The sequence below is a fragment of the Terrapene carolina genome, unplaced genomic scaffold (assembly GCF_002925995.2).
Source record: "Terrapene carolina triunguis isolate 2854851 unplaced genomic scaffold, T_m_triunguis-2.0 Scaffold237, whole genome shotgun sequence".
Taxonomy (NCBI): Eukaryota; Metazoa; Chordata; order Testudines; family Emydidae; genus Terrapene; species Terrapene triunguis.
In genome coordinates, this window is record NW_020664588.1 from 2,615,610 (window position 1) to 2,634,273 (window position 18,664).

An 18,664-nucleotide genomic window follows, 5' to 3' on the forward strand; every position below is an offset into this window, starting at 1 on the left:
TGTAAGCCATCAAAGCACAAGAATTTGATTACTCCCCGCACATCCATGAAGAGGGGACGTGCAGAAGCGCTCGTCCCGTCAGCTTGGAGTCTAGGGAGACGGGAATAAGAGTCCCCAACCAGAAGGAATTAGGGTCTTTTTATGTTGTTTGGACTCCAAGGGACAAAAATTCTGTCTGGAGTGGCTCATGAGTGAGAATACCAACTTCAGGAAAGACTGTTAAGAAGCAGGGCACAAACCCCACTCCTCAGGCACTGTAACAGCCTTAACATGGAGTTACAGACAATCTCCTTGGGCACTCCAATCTATCTTCCCACCCTGTCTCTGTGATAGATGTTCACTTTACACCAAAGATCACAAATTATTCAGGTTACTCACAATCCCAAAAGACCAGTAACTTACCCCAGGTCAATTTGCACCTGAAATCTCACACCAAAGACAACGCTTGTAGCCAATCCTATAGTAAACTAACTATGGATTTTTTAACTAAGAAAAAGAAATGAGAGTTATTTACAAGGTTAAAATAGATAAACATATACACACAAATGAGTTTCAGTCTTAGGTTTCCGATAGTGATAGAGCTGCTGAAATATGCCAGCTCTATATGCCCTTTAGGGCTAACCCACATTAATCCTGGAGATCTCTTGTTTATGTTTAGGAATGTTTATGTGTTGGTTTACAAACCTGCTTAAAGTTCTGGTCTCTATTCTGATTGGCTGCTGGAGGAACGGCAGTAATTTACCATCCAGCCAAAGACCATCAGATATTCAAATGGCGAAGCATTATTCTAGCATCACTCTGTCCCGGGGAAAGATGGGGGCTCACATCTGCTCCTACTGAAGTGAAGGCAACAGGAACGTTGTCTAGCAGGCTCAAAGCTAGACAGACCTTCTCTAGTGTCCCAAAGCTCTTTCTTATAAAAAGAGCTAGGCAAACTTGTTCAGGAAAATAGTTTATTTGCTGAAAAATGCAGTTTTGATCAACCCAAAATGATCTGAAAATTTGACATGAAGCGTGTAAATCTATTTGGTACAAACTTTTTTTTTCAGGACTTGGATGCCAGTCACATAAGGGCTGGAGGAGGAGCCACTATCATCCTTACTGTTTAGCTGTGTACACACCCCCAAAAGAAAATGTTTCAGATGGAGCGATTTTTTCGGCACCGAGAGCAAACTGAAAAATCAGTTATTCCCCCAACTCTTACAATCCGTCCAACTGGTACGCAGTACGTCTGCAGTGCTAGAAGGTGCTGGAGCAGGATGTCATGGGCTGATCTCCGATGCACTGCTCTACAGCCAAAATGCTTCTGAAATAAATGTAGTCAAACTTTACTAATTCTGGGTCACTGAGAAGGAAAATGATGCTTAAAATTGTTGATTGGCTCTAGTTTTCAAGATATGCTATTGGGTCAGTATATACGACCCTTGACTTGGGAATGGCGGAGGATAAGTGAGTTATAAAGGGAAGGGATCTCAATTTAAACCAGAAATGACTAAAATACACCTTTGACTGGATCTATGAATAAATCTATGACTGGGTTTGGACAGTACTTGCTTTTTAGGCAAAACAATGAATGATGCAATCTGAAGCTGGTATTGCGTCATACATGATATGAATTGCATCATGTTGTTCCTAGAAGTCATGGATGAGGCAATCATAACGAAGCTTACATCACTCTGCTGAACAAATTGCCCTATATCAGCTCTAGAAATCATACAGTGTCGTGCTCTCTTATTTGTCAGTGTTTGATTTTGCAAAGGGACACATTTCTGTTTAGCCAAAGTGAGCAGAGATGCCTCATACTTGTGTGAACAGTGCAGATAACTTCTGCTATGATTGTGGTGAAGTGACTTTTGCATCACAAAAGCGCAGTATAACCACTATGGTTAAGAAAGCCTATCACCTTTATTTTGGCTGCAAAATTGGAGATCAGGACAAGAGGTGGGCCCCACACATATGCTGCAACACTTGTGCAGCAAATCTTCGCCAGTGGTTGAACAGGAAAGGAAATCTATGCCTTTTGCAGTGCCAATGATTTGGAGAGAGCCAACAGATCATACCAGCAATTGTTACTTCTGCATGGTGCCTCCAGTTGGGAACGGTGTGTCAAAGAAGAAAAAGTGGACTGTGCGTTATCCAAACATTCCATCAGCTATACGCCCAGTACCCCACGGAGGAGGACTGCCGGTTCCTGATGCACCAGAATCATTCTCACTTGAGTCAGACGAGGAAGAGGATGAAACTTCTGGTCCTGAACCATCAATGTCACAGGACCCACATTTTCTCCCATCCTCCTCCTCTGAACCACACCTCATAACACAAGGTGAACTGAATGACCTTGTCAGGGATTTGGAACTACCCAAGAGTAAGGCAGAGCTGTTGGGCTCCAGACTACAGCAGTGGACTCTCCTGGCAGGTGATGTTAGGGTTTCCATGTTCCGTGACCGTCAAAAGGATCTTGTCCCATTCTTCTTTATGGAAGGTGATCTTGTAGCCTGCAACAACATCAATGGTGTGATGGCAGCCCTCAACATCATTCACGATCCAGATGAGTGGAGACTGTTCACTGATTCATCGAAGACGAGTCTTAAAGCTGTTTTACTGCATAATGGCAATGTTTTGCCATCAATTCCAGTTGGTCATGCAGTCCATATGAAGGAAACCTATGACAACATGAAACAACTTTTGAGGTGCATAAACTATGACCAACATCAGTGGCAGCTTTGTAGCGATTTGAAGGTTGTTGCTCTCTTGCTTGGTCTGCAGACTGGATACACAAAGTACTGCTGTTTTCTCTGCGAATGGGATAGTAGTGCAAGAGATTCCCACTACATCAAGAAAGATTGGCCACTCCGACAGTCATTGGAGCCTGGGAGGAAAAGTGTTCAGCATTCACCACTTGTTGAATCAAGGAAGATTTTGTTACCACCCTTACACATCAAGCTGGGTCTGATGAAGAACTTTGTCAAGGACATTGACAAAACACAAGCAGCTTTCAAGTACCTCTGTGGAAAATTTCCAAGGTTAAGTGAAGCTAAGATAAAGAAAGGTGTCTTTGTTGGTCCTCAGATTCGTGAACTTCTTCGAGATGATGCATTTGACCATGCACTGCGTGGCAAGGAAAAGACGGCATGGAAAGCCTTCCAGTTAGTGGCAATAAATTTTCTCGGAAACAACAAGGCAGACAACTACAGGTTGTTGGTGGAAAACCTCCTCAAGGCATACAAAAGCGTTGGTTGCAACATGTCACTAAAGATACATTTTTTTGCACTCTCATCTAGATTTTTTCCACCGAACTGCGCAGCAGTGAGCGACGAGCACGGCAAGCGATTTCACCAGGACATTGCAACAATGGAGAAATGCTATCAGGGCAAATGGAGCCCATCAATGCTTGCAGACTATTGCTGGACAGTGACAAGAGATGCTCCATTTAATTAATACAAGAGACAAGCCAAGAAGCGCCGAGTAGACACTGAATAGGACTAAACTATGTACAGAATAGTTTTTTGCCTTTTGTTTCATAATATATTTTATTTATATAACCCTTTTGCTGATTTTTAAAGTGTTACATAAACAGGACAGGTGAAAGATTATCATGTAAAGCAACCATAAACACACGAAAAGACCTAGGTTTACAATTTATGATTAAAACTCTACTATCTACACAATATACATAGACATAAAATGTAAAAACTTAAATATCTTAGAAACAGTAGCCAATCAGTTGTTTTAATTGTCATATTTGAATTCAGCCCATCAAAATACATAATAAATAGCACATTTGATCTCTGAAGCAGACGACTTCTCAAAAATTGTAGACCAGTGTGACATATTCCATTCTGTTAAAGCAGGTTTCTTTTTAAGGTAAACCACAATACATTGGCTTTTTTGTTTTATTTCATAGAGTTCTATTTTATTGGACAGAGACATTCTGTGCATCCTCATAAGAGGATTTTAGTAACTAGTTTAGTAACTCTGCAGCTGATTTATTTGACTATTATGGAGCAGCTACTGCTACATAATACATCGACCTTTCTACTGGGGAATAGGATTTTCAGCCCTTCCCACTCACTTAACTTTCCCCAAAAGAAACCAATCCTGAAACGTGACAGGCCACATCTCATCCACGGCTGGTGGTTTCTGGGAAGTTTGGAAAGGATTAAGAAAAGGGGTTGCAGCGTTATGGGGTCTCAGAAAGTTCCCTGTTGATGTTTTACTAATTTCCCTGGGCTCATCACTGCTGATAGTGCTGCAGAGTGTGGCGGGGCCCAGGCGAATACTCTAACCAAGGTCGATAAAGCAGCCAGTGCTGCTGTTCTCGGAGCTCCGGTGTCAGCTGTGCTGTAGCCCTGGAATTTGAGTTTCCTGCCAGTTAGCCCAGAATTTGACAGCACTGCAGTCAGCCATTTTGTATGTTCAGCCACTGCCAGCTGAAACCCAAACATCACATAGCTATAAATAATCTTAGGCACTGAACGGCAAGGCAGTGCGCCTGCCTGTTTGCAGTGTTGCTATCGGAATGGGAGGCTGGGACAGGGAGTTACGGTTCCATGAAAACAGAAGGAATGTTTGGACAGACGATCTCGGTTTTGGGCACTTCTGACATGTAAATTTATTATGATGATTAGAAATGCTTTGCTGATAAGGAGAATAATGAATTGTTATTGGCTGTTGCTAGGGAAATTGTTACACTATTAGGGGCTATTATGAGTTATGTGCTTTGATTGGAGACAATTTAGAAAAAGTTTAGTTAGAAAGTGTACTTTGGAGCAGTCCGAGGAAGCTTTCTTTGGACAAGGATCTGACATCTAAGTTCCCCAGAAGCTAGATTGAAGGCGGGGCCCCCCCAGAAGCCTGACTGTTGATTCCTCAAAACCATGCAAGACTTTTGGGGTAACTATAAATGTTTGAAATGCTCTGAACCTACTGCTTCAGCATGCATGTGGATGTGGATGCACACGCTTGAGACCTAATAAAAAGTAGTTTTAGGTAAAACCACTCTGATTTATATCAATCATATATCAGACGGCGGAGCTGTGCCCCCATTAATTTATTCCTGACACCGCCTGGAGAGAAAGTTCAATTGCCTCTGCTTTGGGTTCTGAAACCCTGGGTAACTGCGCTAGCAGACAGTGCAGCATGTTAATTCAGCAGATCTCCATGTTATTCACAAGAAAGACCACAGACACTGTTTGGTGCCGAAAGCGCCTGGCCAGGTTTACTGCTGACAAAGCACGGTACTAGCGCCCCATAGGCGCTACAGCTCCACTAACACACACGCCTGTGACAATGTTATGGGGTCAGTCAGGACACCAGGATCCTGTCACCTAGATTAGCCTAAAGTAGCCCCTTCGATAAACTTCTCCGTTTATACACTGAAACAAATAAGCTACGTATCACACTCCAGACATTGTTAGTTACCACCCTATCCTCGTACCTGCTAGTTTGAAGAAAACATCCTTAGCCATTATCTTGGCATCCCATCTTATCTTACAGGGGATCAGTGTGTTCCTGCACCATCTCTTGGGAATTTGTTTATGGAATTACTTGAGAGATCACTATGTTTTGTACCATCCTCTCTGGTCAGACATGGGCTCACTTCATGTTAGCAAATACCTAGTGTGTTATTTTGCCCAGGCCAGGCCTACTCTGGTTCACAGTCTTCGGTTCACACTGTTAGTTATGCCTAGGGCTCCAGCAAGGCCTACTGTCACATCTCCTGTACAGGGGGGGGAGGAAGATCCGGGGGATGCAAGGGCACACAGAAAAATAGGAGAATGAGGAGGGATGGAGGGGGAGATAAGGATTGCAACACTCTTTCCTCTCCACTAGTATCTCAGGAAGATGTTAAACAGCCGCTACTGACGTTAGACATTTTAAAATCAGCAGGTCCAGGTAACTTGCATCCAAGAACGTTAAAAGAGCTGGCTGAGGAGCTCACTGCACCATAAATGTTGATTTTCAGTAAGTCTTGGAACACTGGGGAAGTTCCAGAGAACTGGAAGAAAGCTAATGTTGGGCCAATATCTAAAAAAGGTAAAGAGGATGACTCGGGTAATTAGAGGCCTGTCACATGGACATCGATCCAAAGCAAGATAATGGAGGGGCTGATATGGGACTGAATTAAGGTGGTTAATAAAATTAATGTTCATCGATATGAGTTTATGGAAAATAGATCCTGTCAAATGAACAATATTTTTTTGATTGGATTAAATGTGTGGTTGATAAAAGTAATAGTGTTGCTATAATATACTTACACTGCTGTAAGGCATTTGAGATGGTATCGCATGCCATTTTGATTAAAAACCTAGAAGGATATAAAATTCATGTGACACATTAAATGGATTTAAACTGCTAACTGATAGGTCTCAAAATGTAACCGTAAACAGGGAAATATCATCAAGTAGGTATTTTTCTACTGAGGTCCTTTAAGGGTAATTTTTTCACTTTGTCCTATTTAACATTCTTTATTAATAACCTGGAAGAAAACATCACTGATAAAGTTTGCAGACAATAAAAAAGTTAGAGGAGCGGTAAATAATGAAGAGGTCACTGACAGAGAGGGATCTGGATCTCTTGGTAAGCTGGGCACAGGCAAACAATATTCATTTTAACATGGCTAAATGTAAATGTATACGTCTAGGAACAAAGAACGTAGGAGATACTTACAGAATGGAAAACTTAACCTTGCAAAGCAGTGACTCTGAAAAAGATTTGTGCAGGGGGATAGGAAAATCAGCTACTGAACATGAGCTACCCGGGCGACATTGCGGCCAAAAGAGCTAACGCGACCCTTGGGTGCATGAAGAGGAGAATCTCGAGTAGGAACAGGGAGGTTATTTTACCTCTGCATTTGGCACTGGTGTGACTGCTACTGGAATACCGTGGCCAGTTTTTTAAATGCAAACTTCTAGCACTTGAAGTTTTATATGTACAAAACGTCAACTAATGCTAGAAGTTTTCAGTGTTAGTAAAAGGATCCCATTATGCACTGCCCCATATCCTATGCAGGTAGAATTGGCCCTAGATTAGCCACAGCATAGGAATGGGTAAAGTCTAAAAGAGGGAGCCCCACCCACTTAAACTGTGTCAGAATGGGGTGCCATTAACACAGACTTTGTTTGCCAGGTGGGTATAAAATTTTTGTTGGCATTAAAAAAAAAAAAAAAGAAACCATACAAGGAAATCCCCAAACAAAAAACTTTGCTGGACAAAGAATTAATGTTTAAATTATAGAAGGCTTTTTGTAAAGGCAGTGGGGATGTCACTAAAACACACTTTGAAATATGAAGGGCTCAGTTTGTGAGACAATGAAGTGAATCTACACTTTTAGCACCAGTAAGCAGGATTCTATGTACATTTCATTGCTGCGAACGATGCCATGTATAAATGCGAGTGAAACCAATCACTTACCAAAAATGGGATTCTTTCATGGGTTAATAATCGCTAAACTAATTAAAACAATTTTATATACTATATATCTACATTCACAAGCAAATTATCTCTTTTCTTGGCATGGTTGAAATTGATGTTTTGAGCCAGCACCAGCAGCTTCTCCAACTTTTCTTTTTCTTTGCACCCAGGGAGCTGTGATGTCTTAGAATAAGTGTTATAGCTATCACTTTTACAACCGGAAGCCACAAACCATAATATGCTGCTGTCTGGAATTCAGAGAGAGAATGTGTTAAGGAAATTCTAGGGGGGTAAAGCTCAGAAATTTCACATTTTGTTAAAGCAAAAATGAAAGGACCATTTACTACCTTCAAATCTGTTTGCAACAGTGCAATCTAAATGTAAGTGGGAGAATGGTCCCGCTATTGTGGGGAACTTTCCTGGCTTATACAGTACCCTGGTGAAGTGGGGTAGCAAAGGGATCTGAGTCCTCACTCCCACTTCCTTTACCCAGAGGCCTGCCTGCCCTTGAGGATTCCCCTTCCACTCTCCTGCCTGGCAGAGTGCTTGTAACCCTGACAAGGCTGGGCCCAGGATTCCTGGGGGGCTCGACGCCCAACCTTGTCGTGGTCACTTAGGGGAGGGGCTAGGGTGTTTCCACTCCGGGGTGCTCTCTGCACTGGATGCTTCCCTGACCCACTGATCATTATATACAGTTAAAAGAAAATACAATTTATTAATCAGCAATCAGTTTAAAAAGGAATAGAGAAAACTGGGAAAGGTGAAAGGAAAACCCGTCACCCTGCTCTGTGGCCCGGGGACGTCACAACCAGCATCTCCGGGATGCCAGGGAAGTTCAGTCTGTTCCTCACACATCCCAGGCCCCTGCCCAGGCCCTGGCTGTGCTGCAGAGACGCTGCGGGTAGGACACTTGCTCTGGTGGTGGCCACACGCTCTCAGGCTCTCGGTGGCAGGACCCTTCTTCCCAGCAACGCCCCCGCCCCATCGGGGTTACGATCCCCCTCCAAATCTGGCCTGCAGGGCCTCTTGGTTGGGGGGCATCTCCCACTGCCCAGGGTCCCCCCCATCGCTCTCCCCAGCTGCTCACCACACCCAGCTCCGGACTGCTCCAGCTCCACCTCTCTGCCCAGCCCCAGCTCCACTCGGCCTCAGCACGGCTGCAGCTGCTGCTCTGTCTCCAGCTCCCTGGGCGGCTTCTCTGTCCCCTCTGGCTGGCCCGGCTCTGCTCCCCAGCCCAGCTCCGGCCCCTGCTCTCTCCTTAGCTCAGCCCCACTTGGTCTGACCCAGGCAATTCCAGCTCACACGGAGGGTGGGACCCCCTGGCCCCCTGTCAATCAGGCTGATCTGGAGCATTGGCCTCTCCCCATTGTTCCTGGGGACTGTCAGTCTCAGGGTCTTGATTTCGCATCGACCCTTCCCCTTTCTCTTGGTACTGGGAGCTAGCAACCAAAACACCCCCACCGAGTTTTAGTAAAGGGCCAACAAGTCCCCTTACATAAACAGGAGCTGACCACTGCTTTGGGTGTGAAATTCTAAACTGGTCTTACAGCAGAGCTTGGCTTCAGCTCGACAGAGGGAAACGAGGCTGTTCACGAAGTAAGCCTGTCCGCAGGGTTTTCGTTTGCCTCTCCATTCCTGGAAGAATCTGGAGCACTCCATTACCCGGAAAGCTTTATCAGCTTTAGAGTGCAACAACATGAACAATGCAGCCCTATGGGGTAGAACAACTTCAGGAACCAGATAAGGCCAAGGATACAACAAGCAGCAAATGAAGAACTGATATCTACTCCATCAGGGCTTTCACAAAATTACAGTAAATTACACCTTTGGCTATTATTGGTGGCCAGAACAGCATTCAGAAAGAATGTTTTCTTTTGAGATCTTGCCTAGCTACATCAGCTGGCTTTGAACACACAAATGACAATCATTGATTCAGACCCTATCAGGGCCGTAAATAAGTTGCCTGTATTTAAAAGGTTCTTTCGATCTCTCTGTGCAGGACTTTGAAACACAGCCCACTGAGGGATGAGCTAACAGAGATTGCAGTGCAGCATTGACCAATCAGACAAAGATTCGGTTTTCTATTAATCAGAGCGGTACGAGGCAGGTTTCAGTTATTGGTTTATGTGTTTTAGCCAGTCAGCATCAGAGCCCTCACTAGACGTTTTCATGCCCTAGGCAGCCCATGGGGCGGACGGTCTCAGCCCAGAGAAAGGTTTGTACAGAGGAGTTTGCTGGACTAGACCGGAGCTTTGATGGTGTGGCAACGCTTGATCTGGGTCCTGTTGCTCCTCAAGCTATTCGTGTGCAAGGGGGGCACAGCAAGAGAAGGAGAGAACAAGCCACAGGTACCCCCGCTAGGGAGCCACCCTTAAAGCCAGTTTGGCTCACAAAATGAGGAGGCAGATCCACCTACGGAGCTGTCTGTGCTTGGAGAAGGGGCAGGGTTCCGATCTCAGCAGAGACTTCTTGGTCTGAGACTCTTAATCAAGCAGGGCCACAAAATTTCTGTGCTAAGGATCTTGAGGGCCAGCTCTGTAGCAAAACAAAACTGGATGCCCCGATCCCAGGGTGAGAGGCTCAGTATAAAACCCTGGACAAACCAACCCTTCCTGTTTCCCCACAAGAGAGTGTAGAAATTCTGTAGGTATCTGTTACCCTTATATCTGCAATTGTTTTTCCTCACATGCATTCCCACTCATAATGGTGCCACCCGGCCACTTGCCCGATACCTCCAGCTGTGTGGTAACACCTCCCCAGAAATGCTACCAAGTGAAATGTGCTAGCCCTAGGCTGGCTGCCCCCAGGGATGACACAAACACAGGCCTCTACAAAATGGTTTCCTTTGAAGTGGCAGAAAGACAGCAGAGAGCTTGCTGCTAGCCAGTGGTTTTATTCAGGATAATACAATGGTTTCTGTCCTGGGCTGAGAATAACAAGCACAGAAATAGCAGTCTGAATATGCAAACACATTCCACCATCAGACTATACACCCACCACATCCAGCTCTCACTGGACACCATATCCTGGTCAAAACACTATTGTCCATACAGAGCATTCACATTGCTTTAGCAGAGACATAAGATTAAAGGACCCCAGTTGTGTTTTATATTGGATTTACCCACTAACTCCGCTAAGTTCTTAGTTTAGGTGGCACTTGCTGGCATTCTGTAATCATTTCAGGACATTGAGAACACTGGGCACTTTTAAACCTGGATGTTGCTCTGAGAGAACAGAAGAATCCTATGGGTATAACAGTTTGTAAAGGTAAAACCAAAGCCCTTGGGAAAAAAAAACACAAGATGCTAATTTACTGAACATTCTGTACTAGTTATATTGCTCTATTAATTATTGCAAGATTACTAAGGAAAACTAGAATGTTATAGGGCATGGATAACTCTTGTAGACTGAAGAGTTAAGGAAAAATTCATAGTAAGAAAATATCTCGTTGGTAAATAAGTAACATTGACAGACATATTTCTGTAATGCTGATCTATTATTTATAGCTTCTCTAAGAAGCCACTGTTTAAGTATTTCTAAGCAGTTCTTGTTAAGATACCATATCAAATGCACATTAAGAGCTTAGAAAGCTCAGTTTTTTTCATAATAGTTGAAGGACAGAACTGTCAGAACTGTTAGAGATCCTGTTGAATTCTGATTTTCGGTTATAACCATAAGGAGTGGGTATCCTTGTGTTCTCACGGGCTTGTAATGCACTGGACGAGATTTCAGGCGTCTTTCCTAAGGAATGTGCTTGAAAATTATGCATGTTCATTTCACACATCTGGACGAGAACACAAAACTGTCAAATGGAGACCAATAAAGTCACTAGGCCACATGCTGTTGAACTTACTAACGATTCAGTAGAAGCTCAAGTACCTAGAAGATATCCACTGCTTGTTGACCAAGAGGTACAGTGAGCCCAATTCAGCAAAGCACTGTCGGTGCAACATCATTTAGGTTCTTTTTAAAATCTCATCCTCAATCACATGCTTAGTATTATCCTTATTAAGTCCATTCCTATAAAGCAAAGAACTTTAGTGTCACTGATTCCAAAGGGATCTATGTACCTGCTTAACTCCTTTGGGGAGTCAGGCCCCAGTTCTATACACGTAGACAATGGTAAATAACACTCATTATATCCTATTACCAGAATGCCTAGACGAGTTTGAGGTGGGAGCACCAAACTCAGTCCAGAAATTGCAGCTATTTACACAAAAATTGTACTCCATCCTTCCTCTATCCACCTTCTCTGCCGTAAGTAAGCAGAGAGGTGCACCTTTTGTTAGTTTTTCTTACTCAGTATTGTAAGCGTCTCCTGTTGCAACAATCACACAAGGCTCTACTGATGTCCAAACTGAACCAGGAGGAGCGAGCTGAAAATCGTAATCATGCATGCAGATGATCCAAGTGCTGACTAGTTTCCACATCATATTATGCTGGATCATCCTTCCTAGAAACACTAGTTAGCTATGCTGAGCCTGATTTGGACGGTGGCGTCTCTGTACATGGAAAGACTTTGTAGATGCAAGTGATTGGCATCCCACAACCTTTGTCAGCAACCGACGGCAGGCATGAATTGCACCACATACATGCTAAAATTAACAGGTGAAAAATTATAAACCATGTATTTCAAGTACAAAATAATGACTCCCTCCCCCTCTCCCCCCCGAAGCCAGGCCTGTGCCTGGACTTACATTGCTATTTATTTGCAGAAACAACTTTTCATTCAGATAAATATTGACTGTCTGAAAATCCGACTGTGTGTGTGTGTTCATCTTTATGCTAATGAACCAGTCTCCAAAAAAAGGAGCAAAAGCCCACAGTGGGACAACTGATTACAGTTTGCACTTGTGATTAATGATGAAAATAAAACTATTCTAAGATTATCTTATGGACACAATTTTTCCTCTGCTAGGTAGCCACAATCCAGACGCATGCAACTTCTGTGACATGAATCTTCCTAATAAAATAGTTCTATCTGGCACCAAAACATAGTGAAACTACAGTGCTTAAAAAAATATGTACCAAACCCAGTCTACTTCTTAAACCTGTAATCTGAATGAGCTAGACAACCTTTCCGGGGAACTCAGTTCCTTTTATGTTCTGCTTTTAGAGGATATTCCGCATGGCTGGCACTTGAAAGAGGAATTTGTTTTACACATTAAATTCACACATAAAGCCTATTACTGCTTCTGATCCATGGAGCAGAAAGCGTAACCCATAATTTTCATCACTTACGTATCACAGGCACTTCCAGGTGTACACAGTTTTGGTCAAGTCTGTTCTAATTGTTCACCCAATTTTCATCCTCCCCACAGTTACAATGCTTTCAGCAGTCTGGCCGAGCTTCCAACCACACTACTAGAAATGGTTTCCTGTCCTATAGACATACACTTGCCGTTTTGATTTACGGTGTTTTGATTTTCATACAAGAAAGTCCAAAATAAATAAATACAAATCGAAAAATGCTGGCCCAATTAGGAAATACAGGCTGAAAAGCCATTAAGAAGCTTTTAATTAACAGGAGTTATCTGTAGCTCCTCAGTCTTAAAAAAATTGTATCTAGAATCAAAATTATAAGTGAAAAGCCCCAGCACAAGAATAATTCTCGCGCCTCCACCCAGCAAAATCAGATACAGGTCTGTCTCATCTTACGCGCATTTAACATGCGCGATTTCAACTTTACGCGGTCGGCAAAAACAAAAAAAACAAAAACAAAAAAAAAAGAGAAAAACAACAATTTCAATACTATACCTGTAGTGCGGGCGATTTCGCCCGCCATTGAACTCAATGGGGTTTTGGCTATACGCGGTTTTCGCTTGACGCGGTAACCGCGGAACGGAACGCCCGCGTAAAATGAGACAGACCTGTATGTCTTAACAGGGAAGGTCTCTCTGAATGACTGTATCCTCTTCCCCCCATCCACACACACAGTTTATTCTATGTTCTCCTCTCCTGCTACATTTCACCAACATCTGTCCCAATGGGAGAAGTGTAAAATACAGCATAAAATCTCGAACAGAAATACAGAAAGAAACAATGTCATAAACGCAGGTATTGCTTGAAAAAGCTCAAACACTGGTTCAAAGAGCCGGCCGTGAAGAGTGAATATTTACCCTGTCACGTGTGACCCAGGTGAAGTATTAACGGAACTCTTCCTTTCTGCCTCACAGGCCCCTGGACTGTAGCTGTGTCTCTTTCTGCCTCTCAGAGAGGGAGCCGCCCTTTGCGTGAGTGGGTGGCTCAGCTCATTGTTACGAGAGACGTAGATCTGACAATGCACAGCCATATTGTGCACGTAGACCCATGAGCTGGAAGGGAGGCTACCACAGAGTCAGAAAAGCTGCCTGTGGCTCTAGCAGACAGGATAACAGCAGCTGCCAGGGCAGTTTTACTGAGCTACAGAAAGTGAAAGGATGGATTCATGAGAAGGGGCGGGGCAGGGAGTCTGGAAAACTGACCTTGGTCTGGGTGCCCATGTTTTTAACTTTGTTGCGGAAGCTGCTTTGCTGATGAGAATAATGAATTAGTATTGGCTGTTGCTAGGGCAATTGTTAGCCGGCTAGAGGCGGTTATGGGCTACGTGGTTTATCCATAAAAAGTTCAGTTAGAGAGTGCACTTTCGAGAAGTTTGGATTTTTTGCAAGCAACCAGTCACTGACATGAAACTCCCCAGCAGAGCGGAGGAAGGCTAGCCACTGGAACCCTGCTACTGAATCACTCAACAGCACCTCAGACTTTGGGTAACTATATTCCGGGGTGCTCTAGACCAAGTGCTATTTTGGTGTGTGCGTTGTGCTTAATAAAAACAAGGATTTGGCGGCAGAAGCACCCTTGTGCGTACCAATCATTTATCAGTTAGAGGTGCTCTGTCCCATGCTAATTTATTTCCTGACACCGCCTGGAAAACAGATTACTTACCATAGCTTGGGTTCAGATAAGCCTGGGTAACATCATCTGTGCCTAGCTTAGTCCAGCTCCCCAGGTGATGGGAATGAGTCCAGGAGTCACTTGCTGAGAGCCTACCGCTCAGAACCAGGCCTGCTGTGAACTCTAATGGCAGCTGGAGCTCAGGGAGAGACTCACGGGGTAGGAGAGATATGTGCGCTGCTCTACACAGACGCTCTCCCTAGCTCCCAAGCAGAAAGCCAAGGAGTGCATGCCTGCAGGGAGCAGAAGCCATCTTGCTGTGTTTTCATCTTTATGTTAATGAACCAGACTCCAAAAAAGGAACACAAACCCACAGCGGGACAACTGATTAAGAGGGGAAGAAGGGGAAACTGAGGCAGCAACAGGGCCTCACACTGGATCAGGTAAGGCCGTGCTTCACTGCCCAAGATGTATTGATTTCTCTAGTGAAATGTGCCCTGCTGAGAACACTTGGGGGGGCTAAGCCTGTGAGACAGAGGGTTCCCTGATGCCCAGGAAGTTGGGAAATGTGCCAAAGCACGTTGATTCCACATAAAAGAACACATTGTGCTTGCAAATAGAGAGCTAGAGCATCGCAGAAAGCTCTGCTCACACTGCCCAGTTCTGACGTTGCCAGAAGCAAGCTAACAAGGAAAACAAAAGGGAAGCCCCAGCGGCTGGGGTCTGTGTGCAAAAGCAGCACTCTGTTTGCTGTGCAGGTTATCATCAATATTACATTCGACGCATTAGTGAAACCCCACAGAACTGCAGTTGGCCCAGAATGTTTGAGCCATAGGCGTGAAATAGAGAGCAGCAACAGCAAAACGGTTTGGTATAAGAATCATTCTGATCTGCCACAAACCCAGGAAATTAAGAGGAAAGGAAATCTCCTCCTTTGTTCTCACAGCAGGCAAACTTTTAACATTAGTTCACTACAGAGACCAAAAAATATGAATCACTAATTTTGTTGGACATGAAGTTGAGAGATGAAAGGTGGAGATGAAAAGCCCTTTAAACAGGATTGCAAGATACCACAGAATGAGCACTCTCCCAGCAAAGAGAGAAAGTGGGACATGCTAGGGAAAATCATAGAACCGGCAGGGACCTCGAGAGGTCATCTTGTCCAGTCCCCTGCACTCGTGGAAGGACTAATTATCTAGACCATCCCTGATTTTCCAACCTGCTCTTAAAAATCTCCAATGATGGAGATTCCACAACCTCCCTAGGCAATTTATTCCAGCGCTTAACCACCCTGACAGTTAGGAAGTTTTTTCATAATGTCCAACCTAAACCTCCCTTGCTGCAATTTAAGACCATTGCTTCTTGTCCTATCCTCAGAGGTTAAGAAAAACAATTTTTCTTCTTCCTCCTTCTAACAACAGTTTTCAAGTATGTAAAAGGTTATGTCCCCTCTCAGTCTTCTCTTTTCCAGACTAAACAAATCCAATTTTTTCGATCTTCCCTCATAGGTCATGTTTTCTAGATCTTTAATCATTTGTGTTGCTCTTCTCTGGACTCTCTCCAATTTGTCCACATCCTTCCTGAAATGTGGTGCCCAGAACTGGACACAATACTCCAGTTGAGGCCTAATCAGTGCAGAGTAGAGTGGAAGAATGACTTCTCGTGTCTAGCTTACAACACTCCTGGCTAATACATCCCAGAATAATGTTTGCTTTTTTTGCAACAGCGTTACACTGTTGACTCATATTTAGCTTGTGGTCCACTATGACCCCCAGATCCCTTTCTGCAGTACTCCTTCCTAGGCAGTCATTTTCCATTTTGTATGTGTGCAACTGATTGCAGACAGCTGGGCAGTGATAAAAGGTGCATGGCTCCCCAAATGTGAAATTAAATCTCTCTGCCATCCATCTGGGCCCTGATAAAGCTCATATGAGATCTCCATTTTATTCTGCTTCAATTCACCACCGCAAAGCCCCTCACAGCCTCAATACCCCCAGAGGACAACAGAAGATACAGTCCCCATGGTGGAGCAGATCAATCCTGCTATTTAACGCAGGTGTCGGCAATGTTCGGCACGCGGCTCGCCAGGGTAAGCACCCTGGCGGGCCGGGCCAGTTTTATTTACCTGCTGACGTGGCAGGTTCGGCCGATCGCGGCCCCCACTGGCCGCGGTTCGCCGTCCCGGGCCAATGGGGGTGGTGAGAAGCTGTGGCCAGCACATCACTCACCCGCGCCGCTTCTCGCCGCCCCCATTGGCCTGGGACGGCGAACCGCGGCCAGTGGGGACTGCGATCGGCCGAACCTGCCGCGTCAGCAGGTAAATAAAACTGGCCCGGCCCGCCAGGGTGCTTACCCTGGCGAGCCACGTGCCTAACGTTGCCAACCCCTGATTTAACTGATTGGAGTGGTCCCCAGAGAATGGCTCGGTGAATTCCCAGGAGATGACTGTGCTGCCTCTCCATAGAGTATGCAGAGTGGGAAGAGCAGGTAATGACCAACTGACCCTCCCCAACTCACAGCCTGGAAAAAGGTCACTCCCTTATGGCTCTTCCGCCTGTGACCTGGGACCACCTGTTTTCTGGCATTCATCTACAACAGTCCTTATAAAGCAAGTTTTCTATCCCCAGAAAGCAGCAGCCGGAAAACAATGAGCACTCTTATGTTGACACTCTGGGATGAAATGACCAAGCAGGATGGGGTAGTCCTTTTCCACGTAACCACTGGAGAAGGGGAGAGAGGTTCTTACTTCCCTACGCTTCCTTCCAAGGCAACCCTAAGACCGATAAACCGCTTGGGACAGAAATTGCAGCTAGCAGGGCAGCGGTTGTCTTCTCGTCATGTACCTGCACAGCACCTTCCACAAAGTCTGGGGTGCCCCCGACATGCCATAACACCAGTCATAGTCAAACCTCCACGGGGTGGTATTAGACACAGAAAGGCTGGGTCAGTGAACAGCTGTGAAGATCCCTGGCTACTAAACTGATCTATGCAACATATTTGTGGGAGATAGTCTCTATGTGAAGAGCTCAGGCAGATTGTCATAACTTTGTTTAATGCAGCACCTTGGTATGAAAAGTGAGAGAGCTCTCATCTCTCTTTGGCCTAGAGAAAAGGCAAGAATTGTCTCTGGTCCTCAGAGTGGTATCAGCGTGACAGAGAGGGTTAAGAACCCTGAACACTTAAGACTCCATCATTTCTGCACCTGCCTCTAGGTCAGTAGTTCTCATTTACCATTGTGGGCCACATATGCAGCTCTCTGTGTTGTGGGCCACATCCACACACTATATATACTACCTGTATGGCCTTGAGGATGTCGGGGGTTGAGAACCACTGCTCTAGCCTCATATCTCATTATTAAGGGTGGGGAAATGGGACGTATCTATTCCGATACAGACTTAGACGATTCTGCTAATATTTTAATCTTGTCTACATCTTCCTCTCTTCCCCACCCCACCTGTTCCTCCGTGACAAGTAGAATAATCGAATGATGAACATTTTGAAGATTAATTTCTCATTCCGATTTGGGATGGGGACACTTCAAAAATCTATTTTTCCGGGGACGTGAAAACATTTTCCAGCCCAGCTCCACTCTCAAGCACTAAGAAACTGATTAAATAGATTCCAAGACCAGACGGGACCCTTGTCATCATTTAGTCTGAGCTCCTGTATCGCACCGGCCATAGGACTTCCCCAGAATCATTCCTTTCTAACTAGAGAATATCTTTAAAAAAATCCCAATCTTGATTTAAAAATTGGTAATGGTGGAGAATCTGCCACGACCCTTGGTACATTGTGTCAATGGTTAATTACACTCACTGTTACAAATTTACACCTTATTTCCAGTCTGAATTTCACCCCTTAACCTTCTCTTTAATAAATACATAAATAGAGCTTCTTGAGTCTCACTATAAGGCATATTTTTTAACATTTTAATTGTTCCCACGGATCTTCTCTGAATGCTCTCCATTTACAATATCCTTCTTGAAATGCGGCACCAGACATGCGACACAGTATTCCAGCAGCAGTTCCACCAGCGCCAAATACAGAGGTAAAATAACATCTTTACTCCTAGTCAATCACTAGCGGACTAGATTCTGCTGTTCTTACTCATGCAGAGTAGCACTTTATCCCAGGACTAATTCCATTCAAATCAACCATCCCGGTCAACAGAATTGAGGTGACTATACACAAGATTTGCTTACAGGTATTTTATCTCCTAAATATTTAGAAAGAACACTAAAAATGGAATGCATCCTTCTACAATTCTCCACCTTGGGGGTCACAGACCTGGCAATGGGATGACCAGACAAGTACGGATCTCCAGCCTCATCATACTCTCAGCTCCTACAGCTGAATCCAACCATCCAGACAGACGACC